This window comes from Megalops cyprinoides, chromosome 12 (assembly GCF_013368585.1).
Source record: "Megalops cyprinoides isolate fMegCyp1 chromosome 12, fMegCyp1.pri, whole genome shotgun sequence".
Lineage (NCBI taxonomy): Eukaryota > Metazoa > Chordata > Actinopteri > Elopiformes > Megalopidae > Megalops > Megalops cyprinoides.
Window position 1 is genome coordinate 35,582,046 of NC_050594.1, and position 22,043 is coordinate 35,604,088.

Sequence of the window (22,043 nt, forward strand, 5' to 3'; positions counted from 1 at the left end):
AGGGCTGTCACTTCCAGCTCCAGTGTCAGCAGCAACAAGTCCATCGCATCTCTTGACAAGCGAAGTCCAGACAGACCCACAGTGGTGGGCAGCGAGGGTCCAAAGTTCAGCAGCGCCGGCGGTCCCAAGGTCAGCATTAGCAGCACCAACGGCAGCGGAAACCTCAGGCTCAGTGGTCCAAGGCTTAGTGGCTGTGCCAGTCCAAGTGGCGCCAATGGTTTCAGGCACAGCTGTGCCAGTACCTGCAGCAGCGGCAGCCCCAGGCTTATCAGTGGCAGTGGCCCCAGGCTCATCACCGGCAGTAGTGGCGGCAGCCCCAAGCTTATCGGTGGCAGTGGCTCCAGGCTCAGCACCGGCGGCGGTGTTGGCAGCCCCAGGCCCATCAGCAGTGACAGCCCCAGCGGCAGAAACGCAAGCATCAGCGGTGCCATTAATATGGAGCTCAGCACTAGGCATGGCAGCAACAGTTTGAGGCAAGTGCAGGGGTCCAAGCGATTACAGACCCGCTGGCAACGGAACGGGTGGAGAGGACTCCGGTGCTTTTTACAGGTTGGAAAGGACCTAAAATGCAAAAATATACAGAGGATGAGGATATAGAACATTTCTTAATGACTTTTGAAAGAATTGCAATGGCAAGTCTGTGTCCAAAGGCAGAATGGGCACTTCACCTGGTGCCATTACTTACAGGCAAAGCAAGAGCAGCCTACATTGCAATGGACTTTACTGAGGCAATGGATTATGACAAGGTCAAACGTGATCCTGGAGAAATTTGAGATCCATCCAGAGACATACAGACAACGATTTCGATTCACTCAGATATTGCCCGGTGAGTCACCCAAAGAACTCTTCACCAGACTCAGGGAGCTGTATGAAAAATGGGTGTGTCCACAGGCCCATACTAAGGAGGAGATCGGGGACATGCTGGTGCTGGAACAGTTCCTGAGAATGGTGAATAGTGATGTGCGGCTGTGGATTAAAGAACATAACCCCAAGTCGGCAAAGGAGGCGGTGACGTTGGCAGAGTCCTTTGTTGCTGCACACCGAGGTTCAAGACCCTATCAGCTGGCCTGGGGGAGGGAGGAGAATGCTGCACGGCCGGGTAGGTCTGAGGGTGGTCGGGATGGTGGTCTGAGTAGTAAAAGTCCTAATGCTGTTAGGGCCAGTCAGGAAGACCTCATTTGCTATTACTGTGGTCAGGCAGGGCATATTAAGCTCAGATGTCCCAGAAGGAAACCGAAGAGTGCCCATGTCTCATATGTCCCAAAGCATAGTGAAGAGGGGGGAGCCACACTAGAGCAATGGGAGTCCCTAATAGTGGTGCGGGTGAATGGGAAGCAGGTGCAGGCTCTGGTGGATACAGGTAGTAGCCAGACCATAGTAAGGTCAGAGCTGATTCCTGATCATAACATGTTAGCTAATGGGGAGGTGCTTATCCGCTGCGTCCATGGGGATGAGGTAGCTTACCCTACAGCTGAGGTATACCTTGAGGTGGATAAGGTGTCATATCTGGTCACAGTAGCGGTGGCCAAGGAGCTGCCATACCCAGTAGTCTTGGGGAAGGATATTCCAGGGCTAGCGGCACTTGTGGACCAAGAACAGAGTTGTAATATGGCAGTCACCCGTGCACAGGCTAAAAGACAAGATGGTGATTGTTCTTGGGATGTGTTACCATTTGCGGGGACAGATAGAAAGAAGACTAGAAGTGAAAAGAGAAGGGAGAAATTTAGAGGTACCAAGCTGACAGAAATTGATCCGCAACCTGTGCCTGATATTCAGTTGGACAAGGCAATTCCAGCAGACATAGTCAAAGCCCAAAGAGTAGATGAGTCCCTGAAACCTTTTTATGCAGGCCTGGTGGCAGATGGCCAAGGGGATGCCTTAGGCCCCAAGTTTAAGCTAAAGGGGGGCATTTTATATCGCCATGGGGAAGATGGGGAGCAGCTTGTGGTACCCATAGCACTTAGAGCTACAGTGATGGAGTTGGGTCATTCTAGTCCATGGTCAGGGCATTTAGGTCAAAATAAGACATGGGACAGGATTGTAGGCCGTTTTTATTGGCCTAACATGTATGCTGATGTTAATTTTTTGCAAATCCTGTGCAGCATGTCAGTTGTTGGCTCCAGGTAAGAAAGGGGATAGAGTCCCATTGGTCACAATGCCTATAATAGATGTTCCCTTTAGCAGAGTGGCAATGGATATAGTGGGCCCATTAGAACGCAGTCGCAGGGGCAATAGATACATTTTAGTGATTGCTGATTATGCGACAAGGTATCCAGAAGCTTTTCCCCTTCGTAATATCAGGGCAAGGCAAGTAGCTAATGCTTTCCTTCAGCTGGTCTCACGGGTGGGGGTTCCGAAGGAAGTGTTGACAGATCAGGGATCAAACTTTACATCTACTTTACTTAAACAAGTGTATACGTACTTAGGAATCAAGGGTATTAAGACCACCCCATACCACCCTCAGACAGATGGGCTTGTAGAAAGGTTCAACAAGACCCTGAAGAGCATGCTCCGCAAGTTCGTGTCAGACTCGGGGTCTGACTGGGATGAATGGCTACCTTACCTGTTTGCCTACAGGGAAGTCCCACAGGCATCCACTGGTTTCTCACCATTCGAACTCCTGTACGGCCGGAAGGTGAGGGGTCCACTCGATGTTCTGAAGGAGGCCTGGGAGGGAGAGGAGCCAGAACGGAAAATGAACGTCCTGACATATGTCCTGAAGATGCGTGATCGAATGCAGCACCTGACTGATCTGGTGCAAGAGAACATGCGGTCTGCTCAAGCCAAGCAACGGAAGTGGTATGACACCTCAGCCAGAGACAGATCTCTCCAGCCAGGCCAGAAGGTGTTGCTGTTGCTTCCCACTTCTGAAAGCAGCCTTCTTGCAAAATGGCAGGGGCCATATGTGGTCCAACAGCGGGCCGGCAAGGTCACATATGAAATCAATATGCCAGACAGGAAAAAACAAAATCAGATTTTTCACATCAACATGTTAAAAGAATGGCATCCCAGGGAGAGACCTGTGGAGCAGCATCTGTTTGCCAGAGCCATGGCAGAGGAGGAAGAAGTAGAGGAGCAGTATTTCCCCGTCAGGCAGAAGGAAGATGCAGAGGTTAACTTGGACCACCTCTCCGAGGCCCAGCAGCGGGAGCTAAGGGCCTGTGTGCCAGAGGGGGTGTTTAGTGGCACTCCAGGTAAGACACAGCTGGTAGAACACCGTATTATGCTGAAGTCACCTGGTCCAATTAGGCTCCCATGCTACCGGATTCCTGCACAGCTTCTCCCAAAGATCAAGGAGGAGATCGACACCATGAGGAACATGGGGATCATTGAGCCATCAACCAGTGAGTGGTCGAGTCCGGTAGTGCTTGTGCCAAAGAAAGATGGATCCTTAAGATTCTGCATGGACTTCAGAAAGGTAAACTCCATTTCTGCTTTTGATCCATATCCAATGCCGAGGATTGATGAGCTGATAGACCGCCTGGGCACTGCCAGATTCCTAACAACTTTTGATCTCTGTAAAGGCTACTGGCAAGTGCCCATGGCAGAGGACTCTAAAGCACTGACAGCTTTCAGAACACCCTTTGGTTTTTACCAGTTCTGTTATATGCCTTTTGGCCTGCAGGGGGCACCTGCAACGTTTCAGCGCCTCATGGACCAGGTGTTAGAGGGGGCAGAGGATTACTCCTCTGCCTACATCGATGATGTGGTTGTCTTTAGCCGCTCCTGGGAAGATCACCTGGTCCATGTGAGGGATGTGCTGCGACGGTTGAAGGAGGCAGGACTTACCATCAATCCCCAAAAATGTGCAGTGGCCCAGACAGAGGTGCAGTACCTGGGCTATGTCATTGGGGGAGGGGTCATTAAGCCACAAGTGGGGAAAGTGAGTGCCATCATGGAGACCCCAGTGCCAACCACCAAACGCCAAGTTCGCTCCTTCCTGGGAGTAGTGGGTTGGTACAGACGTTTTATTCCGCACTTCTCCACTAAGGCGGGACCCCTGATTGACCTCACGCGCAAATCGAGCCCCAACCAAGTGGTCTGGACGGACCAGTGTTCCAAGGCTTTTGAGGACTTGCGCACCTGTTTAACCAAAGATCCCATTCTCCAGAGTCCTGACTTCTCTCAGCCCTTCCTGGTTCAGACGGACGCGTCTGGAGTAGGGCTGGGGGCAGTCTTGCTGCAGGGGCTACCCGGGGAGCAGAAGCCTGTGGTGTTCCTGAGCAGGAAACTGTTTCCAAGGGAGGCAAGGTACTCCACTGTGGAAAAGGAGTGCCTCGCCATCAAATGGGCATTAGACTCTTTAAAATATTACCTAGTGGAGAAGGATTTTGTTCTGGAGACAGATCATCGGGCCCTTCAATGGCTTGACAAAATGAAAGACACCAACTCCAGAGTGACTAGGTGGTATTTATCATTACAGCCATTCAGGTTTTCTGTGAAATATCGTGCTGGCCCAGACAACATCATGGCGGACTACCTGTCCCGAGTGTACGAGGACGTTCACTCTTGAGGGGGGGGTAATGTGACGGAGCGCAGCGCGTCCGTCACTGGGATCGGTGGCTTTTCCGCCTCCGTATGAACAATGACACGATGAAACCGCAAATAATGCTTTACCGTCGGTTTCTAGAATGTTAATGTGTTTGTTGGTAAGTCTGAGGTAGAAATTAAAAGGGGTAATGTATCAGAAACAAGGAAAAACGCAAAACGCGGTACATTCATTTAGAATCGCAGTTTATTTAAAGCGGCTATGTAAGAGTTCTTTTAGTGCGCACATTGAACATCAGAACACTTGCTGGTTGCCTGTTTATGCTGTTTCTAAATGTATCGATGTACTTACTGGTGTTCCTGTACTCCTGTTGTCTTCTGCATGTGAGCGAGCAAACTGGGGTGCAGGACGGGGAAGCTTTTTCTGCGCTCTTTTCGCGCTCCGATATGGAAGCGCTCATTGGTGCAGGGGTGCTCCGTGCGAATTTATTTTAATCGTTAAAGAAGTGTATAAGGGCATTGATAAAATAAACACCTGATTGTTTGTAAGAAAGGTGTTCTGCCTAGGTGCTGTTAGCAATGAAATATGGTGTGTAGTAATTAATTGATTTTATCTATGTGCAATGGATGAGACCGGGGTTTTATATGGCTGCTGTGTAGCTCAGACGGGGAGATGCCTCTGAAGTGAGAGGTCATGCCATGGGACCTGTGTAATAGGGCCTAGTTAGAACATGGGCATTGTCTCAGTTTTCTTTTCCTTTTCTTTGCTGAAGTGTTTTGTTTGTTTGTCTAGTGTGTTTGCATGCTTGTAACCCTGCCGGTAGCCTAAAGGAAAATAAAAAGTTTCAAATTGGAAACTTTTGTCTGCAGTTGTCCCTCCTTCAGTCTTGACCACCTCTCCGCTCGGGCACACTCCGTTACAAACACAACGTTTAAAAATGAATGCATCTGACAGACACCGATTCCAACGTTTAATAAAGGTGTTGATTTGGTGTCAATTTGCAGCAACCGAGGAAGCCCAATAACCGACGTGACTGCATGTTCTAAATAGGCTAAGTGTTACACAAAACGTTAAATTATTAACATATCTGAAACCTGTTTCTAACGTTTAACAGTGGTGCTTATGTAGGTAGATAGTACTTTATTGATCCCCAGGTGGGGAAATTTGGATGTTACCAGCAGCAGAAGGGACAGGCAAAGAGGTAACAGTATATTAAAAAATATGCAATAGAATACAATAAAAGTACAGTACAATAAATATAATGTACTATGTGTGATAAATTAATTTACAATAGACAGTAATGATCAATAAATAGGCAGACAACTTTACATGTGGTGCAAAAAAAGGTGTAGTCAACAGTAAAAACAGTAAAAGTGTGCAGAAACAGTTTCAAGGATTAATATGTAGTGCAAAAGTGGCATGATAGGTTGGGGGGGGGCAACTATGGAAGAGGCATTGGCTGGAGGTCACTGGCACTGTTGTACAGTCTGATTGCTGTCGGCACAAAAGAGCACCTAAAACGCTCTGCCTTGCACTTGGCAGGGATGAGCCTATGGCTAAAGGTGCTCCCCATCTGCCACAGCTCATCATAGAGGGGATGGGAGGGGTTGCCCAGGATGGTCCTAATTTTGTCCCTCATCCTCCTCTCCATCACTGCCCCCAGGCTGTCCAGTTTTTCACCAACAACAGAGCTGGTCTTCTTCACCAACTTGTTGAGTCTGTTGGTCTCCCCAGTCCTGGTGCTGCCTCCCCAGCACACCACGGCAAAGAATAGTGTGCTGGCTACCACAGACTGGTAGAACATCCGCAGTAGTCTGCTGCACACGTTAAAGGACCTGAGCCTCCTTAGGAAGAACAGTCTGCTCTGTCCTTTCCTATAGAGTGCCTTGGTGTTGTCCGTCCAGTCCAGTTTATTGTTTATGTGCACTCCCAGAAACCTGTATGAGTCCACCATCTCAATTTCCTCCCCCTGGATGGTAATAGGGGTAGGGGGCTTCCCGCTCCGTCGGAAGTCCACCACCAACTCCTTGGTCTTCCCGATGTTGAGCTGGAGGTGGTTCTCCTCGCACCATCTTGTGAAGCTCTCTATCACTCCTCTGTACTCCTCCTCCTCCTCCTCCTCATCCTCACTGATGCACCCCACAATGGTGGAGTCATCAGAGAACTTCTGGAGGTGGCAAGTTCCAGAGTTGAAGCTGAAGTCGGAGGTGTAGATGGTGAAGAGAAAGTACGGTTCCTTGGGGTGCGCCAGTATATTTGCAAATATACTATGTTAACAGTTGTAGGACTCCCTATTGCCCCTCTTACCTATAATTGTCCTGATGCAGACGCACTCCCTGACGCAGCTGCACTCACTCTGGACTCCTTTGTCTGCTGCTGTCCCTTTCTACATTAAGTAAAGTAATAATAAGTAATAAGTAATAGTAAGTACTGTCTGATTATAATCTACTATAATAATAATAATAATAATAATAATAATCTAATAGATAATAATCTAATCATATGTCCAAAGGTTTAGAAATGAAAACATGATTTGATGTATTATAATAGATTATAAACAACTATTTAACTTAATGAATTTGGGCAATATAACACTGACATTTCGCACCTGTTTTTCACACTTACTTCCACAATTCGTAGATAAGTAGCTGTGGCCGTGAAGCAGTCTAAGGTATACACTGCTAAGCATCAAGTCTAGACTTGAACACAGCAAGGGTCTCTGCCTCAACTATATGACCTGGCAACCTATTCCAGTTATTAATACATGGAATCGGTTGCCAGGTCATGTAGTTGAGGCAGAGATCCTTGCTGTGTTCAAGTCTAGAATGGCCTGTTCTCGTCATCATATGTTCTTATGTACAGCACTTTTTGACTCTGTTAATTTCCATTGTAAGAATATGCTCAAGCAAATAACATTTAACTGATTTAATTGATTTGAGATTGACATGTAGCATAGTGGATTCCATAGAAGGAAACCAATTGCAGAAAATATTCCCTGACCCCAAAAAAAGATGGTTGAAAGATTTCTGGAAGGAACTGTCCTGACCCTTTTAGTGCAGGACCCAGCTAATGGTAAACAGACCCACTGGAATTGAGGCAACAGCAAAGACAGTTCAGAGCAGAGGAAATTTCCTATACCTACAGGCTACCCTTCTCCTCAGCACCCGATGTGACTGTACATACTATAAAGATAGGTTTTCAATCTAGAGTTAAAAATTGAGACAAATTTATTTTTTTTTCTGTTTTTGAGAAAAGCCTTTTCACACAGATTCTCTATTGTGGGATAGCTTACCTGTTTATGTTAGGGAATGAGGCATCTCAGTTTTTAAGTATGATTCATTATGGATTTAAGATTCTTTACATTCATTTTTGAAAGCCTGTTTGTGTGGTTATATAATAATTTGGGAGTTCTGGGATCCATCCTCTGTCAGCAGTCTTTTGTAAACCATTGCATTTTTAATACATTGAAGTATTTTTGAAATGAAACAATATACACGCTATGAAGGATATAACTCTGGACCATGTTGACAGTGAGTCACTACCATTTAGAGTCACTGAATTAAGAGTCATTTATTCATTAATGTATGCAAAGTAATGATTATGTTTAAAAGGGATTAGAAATACATTTAGCAGAGAAGGTGCAGTTTACCAAATTGTGTGATGCCTACCCTACCTACCCTAGTTAAAATAGATATTAGATAAGAGTATCTGCTATGGTTACCATAACCATCTGCAAAAAAAAACATAAACAAAAACAAAATCAAAGGACTGTGTTGTCCTTGGTTGCCAGAGGGTGAGAGAGAGTATGAACGTTCATCTTCTGAAAGAAACACTGTTTGAGAAACTCCTACACTGAAGCACACCACCGGGTGTGGCCTTTCCGGAGTCCATTGTTCTGCTGAGCAGAAGATATGTGTATATCCTCCAGCCCTCCTCTGGCCTCCCTCCTGCTCCCACAGCGACTCCACACAGCTGCCATTTTTCCCTGATATATTATGATCATGAAAGAGCAACATTATGGAGTCATGCATGAAGAATATGAGTTGCAGGTTTGATGCCCAGACAGGTTAGTTTAGTAAAGAGATAATTACTAAAGAGATAATATATAAAAGAAGAACAAGTTAAATGTGTCACCTTGAATATGAATATGGGATTCAGCAAGGGGAGCTGCTTACATGCTATCCTGGTGACTTTTGGCATAATCATAGTTAGCCACTGGCTTTTCATGTACACTCAAAATGAGAATTAATCTGCACAAGTTATGTGGAGTGCAGTTTAATGTGCTAGGATGTCACAAGGACAGGCCAATCAAAGTTGTTTCAAACTACATGGATAAAAAGTCTGCAGATTCTATAAAGAGTTTGCTGAAAGGTTAAAAAATGTGGGCATGCGTTGTGTTTTCAAATGCTGCCTGGGTTCGAGGCTGAAGATTCCATGACTTAAAGTAAAAATATTACCCTCTGATCAAAAAGGACATCACATGATCTCTGTGAGCAACTGGTTTTTTTTTTATTATTCTCATCACAAAGAGGTAGGCAGGAAACACTCCTTTGGAAACCAAAAAAGCTTCATTCATTTGAATAATAATAGCACTGACATCCATCCATGCTAACAACCTTCACCAGAAGGCACACAAAGACTAGCATGAATCACAGCCTATACAAGATGTGTCTTAATTCTTAATCAGTTCAGTGGCAAAGGGCAGGTGATTATTCAGAGGGTCAGTGTAGGGGAGGGAAGAAAAATCAGCGAGCATACTCGATAACTTACTTAAACAGAGAAAATCATAAAAACATATAATAAAAAACAAAATAAATGGTAATTATTTAACTTTCTGTTCAAATATTCCCAAGGAACTTCACATACATACAATACTGTGGATGAGAAATGCAAAGAAAAGCAGATGTTTCCTCGATGAAGAGCAATTAGGTCATAGACCAATAAGTATGATAGAGTGAAGAGTTGACGCAGTTGAAATTTCACCATTAAATAAAACACATCAGTAAAACTGTTAGTCAAAGTGTTTTTCTTTTGCTGTGACACCCTGTAGGCTGGCAGAGAGGGCTTTGGCCACAGTCTGTAGCACTGTAGAGTGAGGGAGCATGCAGACCTGCTCTGCAGGTATTGTATGTCAGGTTGGTTTTGTTTCCAACTTGCAGACACAATCCTAGCTTCACTCTCCTCTTCCTGCGATACAGAGTGGTGTGAGCCTCATAGCAAGATTCACAGCCACTGTTTTAGATGTCTACTGGTAACGTGAGCTATGTGAATCATTTTTTACAGCCCTATGATCTTTTATCAAGTATGGCAATCAACCAATCAATCAATCAAGCCAATCTATTTAGCATAGTTACAATCACTATGACATTTATGCTTGGCAGATTGCAGCTCAGAGCTGTAACAACCAGATATTTAGCACTTTTTAACTATATTTTTATATAACTACAGAAGAAAGAATACGATAAAAAGGTACCATGGAGACAAGAAATTTCATTTATCACTAAAACAGAGATACACAAAATAGTAACAGTAATCCAGACAAGATTAATAATATAAAACAGTTACATGGAAATTTGAAGGCATGGCATCTATGTGAATAAGAGTGTGTTAATGTGTATTAATGTTTTTGAAGAGCATGAATAAATATCACTCCAGCATATTCACAAGGACTGTGTCATTCATTTCTCAAATCTGAATTCTGGTAGTTTTGGTAGGATGCATTAGCCTTCCACACAGGTTCCCAGTTGATTTTGGTTTATTAAGCTCTGTTTTAATGTCTGTGTTTCAATGTCTTAAAGGCTTTCAAGGAGACGCTGTTTGTATCCCCTAAACTCCCACTGCCTCCAAAGCAGTCCATGGTCTTAAATTCACACTTTTGGAAGCTGTGTAGGTCATAGAATATTTTTGAATTCAGCTTCCCCTGAATGTCACACAAATACGGGGAGATAATACACACAGTCACTGGCTGTCTAATGCAGTGGTTCTCAACCGGTGTGCCGTGAGGCAAAGTGAAGTGTGCTGTGGAATTTTGAGGAACACGATGCGTTTTTATATATGGGTGTGTGTGTGTGTGCACTTATACTCTGTGAAAAGATGGATATTTTATATTGTGCTATTAACCCTTTTGCACGTAACTTATTTTTATGCTATGTAGCATGCATGTTATGTTACATGGCTCATTAGGTTTTCATTAGCGTTATTAAGCTTCTCATAGTTTTCAGTTAGCATTTGCTATATTTTTAAATGTTAAATCACTGTTTCCTCAAAGCTAAAATTAGGTAGAATTTTTCCAATCTAGTGTTCTAATCGCACCAGTTTTAGCATATGCGCTAAATGGCAAATCACACCCGTGTGTTTTATTTTATTTATTTTATTTTAGTATGTTGCTGTTCATGATGCCACACTATGTCGGACAGGTTCTTGCTCTGATGCATTTTTAATAAAATATATGATTGCCTGTCTGATTTAACTATCCGTTTGATAATTATTTGACAATCTGCTGTAGTGCAATATGGGTGAAATCTCACTAATGACATTTTAGCCTATCAAAATGTGTGTGACACTCTTCATAATCGATTACCAACTTTAAGTTGGTGTGCCTTGACTTTCTGGTTTGACCTTTGATGTGCCTTAGCCCCAAAAAGGTTGAAAACCTCTGGTTTAATGGACCAAGACATACTAAAACAAGAAAATACCAAAAAGAAAAAAATACACTCCAGTTTCAGCTTGAATAAAATGTAAAATAATACATTTAAGGACAGCTTTAAATATGTTCATTTGAAGAAGCATTTTCAAAGTGAATTGCAGTAGATGTGCCTGCTGGACATTGAAAACCCACAAGGGGTGCATAATCCTCAGGGAGGATTTAATCAGAAGTCATTATGAATTGTCCACACTTGTTTTCTGGTTAGTGAAGCAGCGACTTGCTAAAAATTCAGTGCGATTTGGGAGACTTAGTCATGCTTCATTACAATAAAATATATTACGTTACTGGCATTTAGCAGACTCTCTTATAAAGTTCATTCTACATCAATTGCAGGTTTTTACAATGTTATCCATTTATACAGCTGGATACTTACGGAGGCATTTTTAGGTTAAGGACCAGGGGTACAGCAGCAGTGTCCCCATAGGGATCAAACAGGCAACCTTTCAGTTACAAGTCCTTCTCCTTAACCACGATGCTACACTGGCACCGCTCACAGCACAGCCTAAACAGCTGTGATCATGGTATGCTCTAAAACTTAAAACCAGAGCCCTATATCACAGTAAGGATGTCAAAAATATATGCAATGATTTAAGAGGCAGAACAATTTGAGACTGATAAGTGATTACTGATTCAGCATGCCTTAAACCATTGCCTTTATCTTTGTTTCATGCATGGTAGGATGTATGTAGTGATTAGTGGAGCAGAATTATGTGTGGTGTCATCATTCCAACAGTCTGTTATGGATTTATACCCATACCTCTCTTAAAAATACATTTAAAATGCATTATTTGGGGGATGCATACAACTTATGATGCTAAGACAACTTCATGATGGAAGCACATTGCAAAGTTGACCAGTTTAAAAACAAGGATGCTTGACTGCTTATTTTGAACAGTCTAGTTACATAAGATACTATTGATGATTGATGTGGGCTCTGTGGAGAGAGGACTGAGGGCTGTGGCTGATGAGAGGGCAGTCCAGTTCTGGAGCTACTCAGTTTGGTGTGAATGTATTCCCTCTGGGGAGGTCAGATGCTGTGTGTTTGTGTAATTAAGGTGCTCTGTGGGAGCCTGCAGTTTGCCCTCCTCCCAGTCTGTCATCTTTTCTGTGTCTCTCCTTCCCTCATTCTGATCTGTCACAAGGCGACTCCATTCACCACAGCTTCTCGCTGGAACAGTGCTGGCAGATGCAGTAGTACAATCAGTGTATGCTTGGCAAACAAAAATAGGAGTGTTTTACATTGTTAAATTCCTTTTTTGGGGTCACAATTTATTTTGAGGTCACAGACACAAGGTCACAAGCAATTCAATATTTTCAAGATGGGTATCCCAAGATTCAAAGGTACATAGCTCAGGATTTTGACATCACCAAAAGTTAAAAGTGTACTCAACGTCTGGACCTCACAATCTTGAGATAACTAATCCAGCATACAGCATATACCCAGCATACACTTTATATTGTGAAGTAGAAATAGGAATCCGTAATAATGATAGTTAATAATAAGAATAAGAATATAATACAACACAAGCCAAGCACAGAAGTTTTTGTTTAGACCATTCTTATAGCAGCTAAAAAGCAGCTTGAGGGCAGAGAACTGCACAAATACATTCTTTATTGTTCTGTTTTAGTGTCACATGCATCACTACTCCTGTACAATTGCAGCTACAGTAGTAGGCTTTCAGGTAATCCTAATTCTGGTCTCCATCAGTGCAGCCTTAGAGCCTTGCAAGCGGCCTGTCCTGCTCTGATAGCATAGATGCATCATCTGTCATCACACTGCTATGGAAACCTGCGACCTAGTGAATATGTGTATTTGGGATGAGGCCAGAGGAAGCCCTATGAATTTGCAGTTACTGTCTTCTGTCTCTGTAGAAAAGGGCCACATGTTTATGTCTCTGTCTTTGTCTTTGTCTTTGTTTGCGCCCCACCCCCATCTCTCACAGGCACTTGTTTACGACTCAGTTGAAACCTGGCCAAACCAGTCCTGCTGCTCCCCTTATCAGCAGGACCCCCACAGGGAACTCGAGGCACAGGCGCACCCCCAAGGACGGCCCCCAGGTCACCATTCGCCCTCGGACCTGCCCGTATCCTTTGGCCACCAATCAGGGCCTCAATAGGGCCGGGGATACGGGACAAGATAAAGGTGGTAGCGACCTCCCCCACCTCAGTACCGCAACAATATCTGGGAGGTGAAGAACTAGAGAGACCAAGCCTTTGGGGACAAAACCTTGTGCTGTTGTTGTGTGCGTCTGTGCCAAAGGAACCACACACACACACACACACATACATCCATCCATTCAAAATCCCCAATAAACAACTGAACCCGGAACCTGACTCCTGTGTCCTGACCGACACGCCACTGTGACAGCAAAGTAGCCTGAACCTAGTTACGGGTGAAACTGCCCCCTCAGTTTCAGTCTCTGTGCATACTTATGTTCACAAACACCACATACTCAATGTAAAGACAACAGACTTGCTCTTATACCCCTAGAGTTGATTGTATTGCAATGACCTGGATTTGGAGCAGCTCCTGGATGCGATGTGTAAAGTCTCCATAATTTTTCTCAGCACTCTCACTTCACAGCAAGGCCAGGGAGTGATGTAACTCCTTCGCAGGCCTCCTAAACCCCAGCCCTACTGTCAGGGATGCAGCCTATCCACATCCACACTCTGAGGTAGCTGATACAACGACTGCCACCTCAGTCGAACTGAATGGACTTGACAGTTCTGAGAGTGAGAGCAAGACAACCAACCACCACCTTCTAGCTCCTGTTTTAAGGAAGCACCATAATGTATTCCGCAGATCTGGTAAAATGCAGAATACATTGTACTTGTGAAGTGATGTGAGGGAGAAGCTTCATGCAATCCCAAAAAGTTTTAATGATTTGAACCAATCATAGCATTTTGCTGTTGAAGGTCAGTCTTTAGTTGGCACAACAAAGTCGGTGATTGACATAACATGATAACCCCACCCATTAGGGGGAGGTCATGAAGTCTCTCTCTCTCTTTACAATCTCATGTTCCTGAGCGAACAAATCAAATATTGATATCACCTTAGTCACCTTAGTGATTAATTCAGCTGACATCATTAGTTTTATGTGAGTGACAAGCTAGGCAACAACAGCCAAACTATTATGCTCTCAAATTATTTTAATGTAAGAGGACATGCATAAAGAGCAATTCTTGCATTCCAATATTCATATCACTACACAATGAAATCATCACCATGCACAAATAGCATATTGATACTCTCACAAAATGTTCTGAGATTGGGATTTAGATTTTCACATTTGAGCAGAGCTGCCCCAATACCAGTCACTGCTGCCTGATAAAATGGGAAAATGAAAAGGTTTCACCAATGTGACCACTCTGTCCTGCAGCCTCAGGACTCCTGGCCATCCTTTCACTACATTGGGTCACTGATGTGGTTGGATAAGCTTGTCCACCTTGTGCCACAGACTGAAGACCCACCTCTTCAGACTGTATCCTGGCTCTCCTATCTAGTTATTGTATAGCACTCAAATGTGACTTTTCCTCTGTACTAATGTAGGGTATTTTCATAATTGTTGAAGATTTTCATTATAGCGTTTCTGTATTCAGTATGACTCTGGTTATTACAGTACTGTGTCACAGACTGACAAATTTTTGGTTTGTTCATGTGACATTATGTACTTTTGTGCCTTTGCTTTGCAAGTCGCCAAACAACTAAATCTATATCTATAAACATGATTATCTGTTGTGAGGGAGGGTATGTCTGTGCTCAAAACAGATGGCATTTCATTCTGAGGTGTCACATAAATACGAATATTTATCACTCAGTAGCTGTCCTGGGGAGATGGAAGGTGAATCATAAAAGTAGTTAAATGTCACATCTGTAAAACATAAAACATACACTCACTTGTATTGCATGAGAAACAGTAGCTCAATAACTTTGACTATCAATATCACGGATGGAAAGGGTTTTGTCCTGCCAGTGGCTTTAGCTAAGTGTGGTTTGGGAATTGATTGATGGAACTGCATGTAATTCTGTCAGACAGTAGATGTTGATGGTGTCTTATTAATATGCTTTCCATTTTTTTAGGCCACTGAGTGTCATTCTCAGTAAAATCAATGCTTCAAATTGATGATAAATGTATATCTAAGATTAAAATTAAATTTAATCTTTCATGAAGGCATTTTATTAACACACCTGGTCATACGTTCCACAAATAACATCTTTACAGTTATCTATTTAGTTCAGTCATTTCTGCAGCACATAGATCCCAAAACAAATCAAAACAGCAAGTCATACATTCAAACCCTCTTATCTTCCTGTTTTGGTTCTATAGAACTGCTCAAAACTGGTTCTGGTTTGCAGGGGTCCTTGCTACCAGACAGAGAGACCTAGATATTGCTAGCGTACGCAGTTAGCTATCTTCCCGGCTGGGAGGCACCTTGTTAATATCAGCAGTACATTCAGTTACACAGAATAGTTCTCAGGTCAGCAACAGGCTACATGCAGCTTCAAGAGATAAAGCAAAGTATACTGATCAACGTCACAACACCTGGGCGTCCCCACAGCCTTCACTTTTTGCACTTTTTGGTATGTTATAAGCTAACATACCCATCGACCCCATTCTGCTGACAATAAAATGCATTAGTTGTAGATTTTTTTATGTACAACATGTTTGTACCTATTTAATCAATGAATAAATATAGAAGGAAATATATATGCATTTCCCTCTACATATGAAAATGTTCAAAACCATACTTTCACTTTGTACTTTCTGATTGTGCAACCCGAAATGGCTTATTCAAATAATTCAGCAGAGGTAGCATGATTTTCAGAAACATCATGGCAAGCTCAGTGCAAGGCCTATCAGCCTATCAGCCTATCACAGATGCATTTCACTCTGCTGGCGTTCATCAAGGTGGGTGAAGCAGTTCTTAAGAGCCACATGCTGAGCAAGAACTCCATACGTGTCTTTCAAATGACAGTTTCAACGTCAAATGAACGTTTCAACCTCATCAACCTGCAGAAAACCATAGAGTTCATTGAAAGCCTCTTTCTTTTTTAACTTAATAACAGAAAGCAAGTCCAAGGGAGATTTTGCCCTACTACTCAAACAGGTCAAAATAATTTATAAACGTTCTTACAGATATAAATATTACCAAAGAACAATTAGTTCAACAACATATAACTGATTATGTTTGATTATGTTTGTATTATGTGTGAAGTAAGTCACCTCACCTACTTTCTAAGTGCCAGAATACATCATGACAAAGTACCCACAGGTACTGCCAACTGGCTCATTCCTGCTCTGACATACAGGTTGGCTATATGGTAAATGTAACCATCACAGCTTCTCTTAAATTGCTTCACCCTATCGAAACATTTTATTTGTCATTGGCAACCAAACAGGATTCTCCCAGGAAATGTCAACATTTCTGTAAAAGACTAGAGAGACATAGTATTTACCAACATGCCTTGGAAAATATCAAATTTAGCGAAACCCATTTGTTTTGCCACTAGTGTTGGAATTGCTAAAAGTGTTTTATTACTTAAATGTGGGAAGGCAATGTAGCATAGTGGTAAGGAGCAGGACTTGTAACTGACAGGTTGCTGGTTCAATTTCCCGCTAGGGCACTGCTGTTGTGCCCTTGGGCAAGGCACTTAACCCAGAATTGCCTCAGTAAATATCCAGCTGTATAAATGGATAACATCTAAAAAAAACCTATGTAACCTATGTAAGTCATTCTGGATAAGAGCATCTTCTAAATGGTAGTAATGTAATGGATAGTAAATAAATAAGTAAAAAAAAATAATTGTATGTAGTGTGTGGATTGTGTGTGTAAATTGTGTTTCATAGACGATCTGGCAACTTGGGTAACGTCAGACAAACATACAAAACTTATGGATCTGTGTGTGACGATTATTCAAAATAAAGTCTGCCATGAAAATTACGGGAGTTTCCTATGGAGGCCGAGAACAGCCGTGCTTGCAATTATTTTTTTAATGCTGTTATCTCAAGGTCACGAGTTAATTATTTCGTTATTTCAAGATAACAAAGCTCATTTTCTCGAGATAACGGGTTAATTTATCTTGAGATATATCTGGAGATAACAAAGCTCGTTATCACGAGAAAACAAAAGGCCGTTTCATCTTATTATTTATAATCAGAGGTGGACACTCTGGCTTCAGAAAGTAAAACTCCTACCATGTATTTGTTCTAGCCATTCACTAAACAAGGTGATTTCACTAATTAGCTCCTCTACCTGGCTGAAGAGCTGTGCTAATTAAATTCAGCTGGTGTAGAGCATGGGTGGAACAAATATGTGGCAGGACTTTTACTTTCTGAAGCTGGGGTGTCTACCTCTGCTTATAATGTTTATCAGAGATCAGGAGTGCCATGTCAGCATACATAGATGGCATCTTGACAACTGTAGCAACTGATTTAAGATGAAAATGTCAGGAGTACCCATTATTGACAACGCATCATACTGTACTTCAGTCAAGGTCTAACACAGGCAGAAATCAGCCTTTCAGATCTTGAAGGCTGAAATCAGGTGTGATTAAATGAACCAGACATTTATTTTCGAGTTCTCCATAATTATCCCGTGATCTCAAGAAAACAAAATTTTGTGATAATTAAAAAATAATTGTAAATTTTTTAAAAGATTTTTCCAGAGACCCCCCCAGAATTTTGCTGCTGAGGCTTTCAGGGAGCCTCAAGTGTCAATCTCGGACCCCCGAGACCCCCCTCCCCCCCCGTATTTCGCACCCTGCTTATATGCATTGTCTGGACTGATCGAAGTTGAATAACCATTGAACTAAAAAAAAATGTACTAACTCACATTAAGTCACATTAAATGGTGGAGGTAATTAAAAAAGTGAAAAAAAATGCAAAAAATGTGAGAAAGTCATCACACAAAGTCTGAGACTCCCAGAATGGTTTGCACGTTAAACTGTGAGATTTGGCAGAGCTGTGAGCAGACTTTGTAGAGGCAAAATAAAATTTTGTAAATATATTGTTATTCTACTTGCTCCATAGGTTCACAGTATTTGCAGTTGTAGTTAACTATATACAGGACCAGGGTATGTAAGCTGATGGATAATTTCCATTTGACACTCCAACTCACATATGAAGTGAAATATAAGTGAAAAACCTTGCATGCAGTAGGAGGTACTGCATGTGTTTATATCTCTTATGGATATCACATACACTGCCTTGCAAGGCAGCGTGTGGGCCTTTTATGACTGCGGACTTGACTTGACAGTCAATAAAGATAACTTTAGCAATTTTGCCATGTAAACCATCCTCAACACTGATATTAAGACACGCGCCTGAGTGTGGCAGTCTGCCATAATGTCCAGGTGTGGGGTCATTACTGGCCACTGCTGAGATCCAGGTGCTCTGAATGCACTCACCTCCCAAATGCATCATGTCCCTGTTCCTGCCTCCGGCTGTTTTTTTTTATTCCCAGAAAGAGTGGGAAAGTGATTCAATGAGACAGTGGTCATTCTGAAAGTGGAATATGCCACCAACTAGACCAGGATGCAAAAATATCCCTGTTTCTTTAGTTTTGGCACTTTCTTCAATGAAACACTCCTCTTTTTTTATACATTGCTCTAAACACCACATTCGTGTCTTTCTCAGGTTTAACTCTAACCTCTACACTGAATCCCTGCAACTTGACCAAAACCGAATGAGACCCAGCAAAACATGTTGGGTTTTGGCCAGTTTGGGCCTATAATTGCATTATTAGCATTCAGGTTTTCTTTGGGCACAGTGTTTCTGGATGTCAAGTTTTGAATGCACAAAATCTGGGCTAAAATCTCATTTTGAATGAATGACAAACACAGAAAACAATTAACATTTACAGAACATACTGAGGTTGAATGGAGGATTGCTGTTTTACTTATTTATTTAGCCAGGGAGACCCTATTTTCACCTAAGTGCCCTCTGCTTTCCTGAAAAGGACTGTTCATTTTGTTGAACTGTTGACCTGAATTTTCCCATTTTAATTTGTTGACTTTATTCATCATATAGTGCACTGTGTTCCCAAAAAGGATAGACTGCATTGTGTTTATTTGTTCAGCTGCCAAACATTACATACTGTGATTCAGTATTTTTCTATGTATGGACCTTTATTCAAGGAGTACACAGTTTACCAAAAAGGAGAGGTTTTGTAAGGTAATTTTATTCATTGTAAGCTGCTGGAAGTGAATTTGGTTGATTTCATTTTGATTTTATTAGCAGTATAAGTTTTGGTAATTAACCCTTAGTCTACACCATGGTAAATGTTTATAAAGTCATATTAAAAGGCAAAGCTATACATAGTTAAAGAAGGAGGGCTTGAGGGGTTCTTGAGTGGCTCAGTCAAAAAGGTTTTTGTCTTGAGGGCTGCATGAGTCCTATGGCAGGGGTGTGATCCAGCCTTCATCAGCAGACAATGACTGAGAGCCCACAACAGTGGAATAAAATGGCTTCCCTCCATGAGAGTCAGTATGGATTTGTTGGCAGAGTTTCCTTGTATTCCTGCTCTGAGGCACCCTGCCCCTCGCCAAACACTTGCAATTTGCTAGAATGACATCAGTGGCACCACACCTCCAATCCTCCAATCACAGTTTAGTCCACTGTAGTGCACTGTGCGACTTGTAGTGTGAAAAGTAGCCATTTACTACATGCGCCTGTAATGGCAGATTGCATTTATCTTATTTCAGCGCTCCTGTGCAAGTTCAGAGGTTGCTGTGGTGAGACGAGCCTAATGCGCAGTTAGTGATTACAAACATTGGTTTGTAATCACGAAACAGGGATTTCTCAGACTGAGAAATAAGCCATACCACTGTATTAAAAAGTAAAAAGTAAAAATAACCCTGTAACTGTGGTTCAGTGTGGATGTGTCAATTTACACATTAATGTGATGCACATAAGAGTGAAGACTGAACAATGTTGTCAGATTGAAGAGAGATTGATGGTGAGGATGAAATAGGGGGTGCTATGAACCTGAGACTGTCTTGCATGATTCACGGCCCTCCTCACCATCAGCAGCTATTCCTTTATTACTGCATTGCATCCACCGTGGAGGCATTGCCTATGCAATGTTTCTGTAAATCACACAAGCATTTTAATTATGACAAAATGATTGGTGTAAAGCTTAAGGATCAATCTTCAGACTCTCACAGTCAGAATGATTTCCTGCAACCATCTGTGTGTTACAATTAAAATCATGTAAAAGTTCTTGTATATGAACTTACACATTAGCAGTAAGAAGGGAATCACAGACAGATGCTCTTTATTTAAATGGACACACTTGATAATCAATCGTGCTAAACAGGTTCAGGGAGCAGATTAAAGAATTTAAGTTCAGTCTTCCCTCTTTCAAGCTCATAAGTCTCCACTGTAGTCACTAACAGAAAATTAAAGCAGAGACTGTGAAACTCCTGTCTGTGATCGATAGAGGGAAAGCAGTTGCTATAATGCAGTGACCTTGGTCAGTGGCTGCTCACTTGCTCATTGTTTTGCATGCAGATTCAGATAAGCTGCTCAATACAAGGCCCTCTATTTACAAAATACAGTGAAGAAAGAAAGGTTTGTTGTGTTACAACCTTGATCAATTTTGTTTTGTTTTTCTTCTGATCTATACAACCTGCTCTACACTTTCAATCTTCAAAAAAATGGAGGTTGAAAAAATAAATTAATAAAAAACAACAAAAAAAACAAAATTCCTAAAAGACTTCTTTGAAGAGTATTCAGCCCTTTTGCAATAACATTCTTAAATATGCTCTGGCTCAGCCAATTGCCTTCAGAATACACACAATTTGTTAGATGGTACCCACTTCTGTGTAAGTGAAGTGATTAACACTTTAGATTTACCATACATGTCTTTGTAAGGTTAAATACACCTTTCTGAGTGAGGTCGCACCATTGGGCATTCCATTCCTGTGAGGTTTCCTGACTGTGATGGGAGAAACTGTGAATGAGCCAACAATCACTAAGTAACTTCAAAAATCTGGGCTGTATGGTAGGACAGTGAGGAGGAAGCCATACTTGAAAATGTCATGTAAAGCCTTATTTGGAGTATGGACATTGTGGAAACAAATTTTGTGGTCAGACAAAAATTGAGTTGTTTGGCCTTAATGTTAAATGCTATGTCTTAAGGAAAGGCAATGCTTATCACTCTATCACCATCCTCACTATGAAGTATGGCAGTGGCAGCATTATGGTGTGGAGCTGCTTTTCATCAGCAGGGACAGGTAGGTAAAGGGAGAATGTATAGAAAAAAACATAAGCAGATACTTCAGAAAAACCTACTACTGTCAGTGCTCCCGCCCCCTAGCCCTTGTGCTTTTGTTTTTTTTTCCCTTGTGTTTCTGCCCTGCCCTGCTCTCCGCCTGATTACCTGCACACCTGCATCTCATCCCCTCATCAGACTGTCCCTTTATATACCCTGTTTGTTGTGCAGTCGTTGCTAGTTCGTAGCAGTAGTTTCCCTCTGTTTCGTCCCCGCTGTTTATCGTCTTTTGCTGTTTGCCGATTTCGACCTGCCTGTTTTTTGATCGGTTTTTTGCCTGCCGCTTTGTTTTGTTCGCCCGATTGTGCCTGCCCGTTTACCGACCCTGCCTGTTCTGACTTTCCCGTTTCTGGATTTTCCCTTGGACTGCCTCTCTGGTTTTGACCCTGCCTGTGTACTGGTTTTTCGATCTGCCGTGTGTTATCATTAATCTGCCCGGTAACCCACGCTCTTTTGGGTCTGCGATTGAGTCCTAGCCTGTGCTCCCTGACAACTACAGTCTGCAAAAGACCTGGGACTGGGATGGAGATTCATCTTTCAACAGTACAATGACCCCAAACACAGACCCAAAGC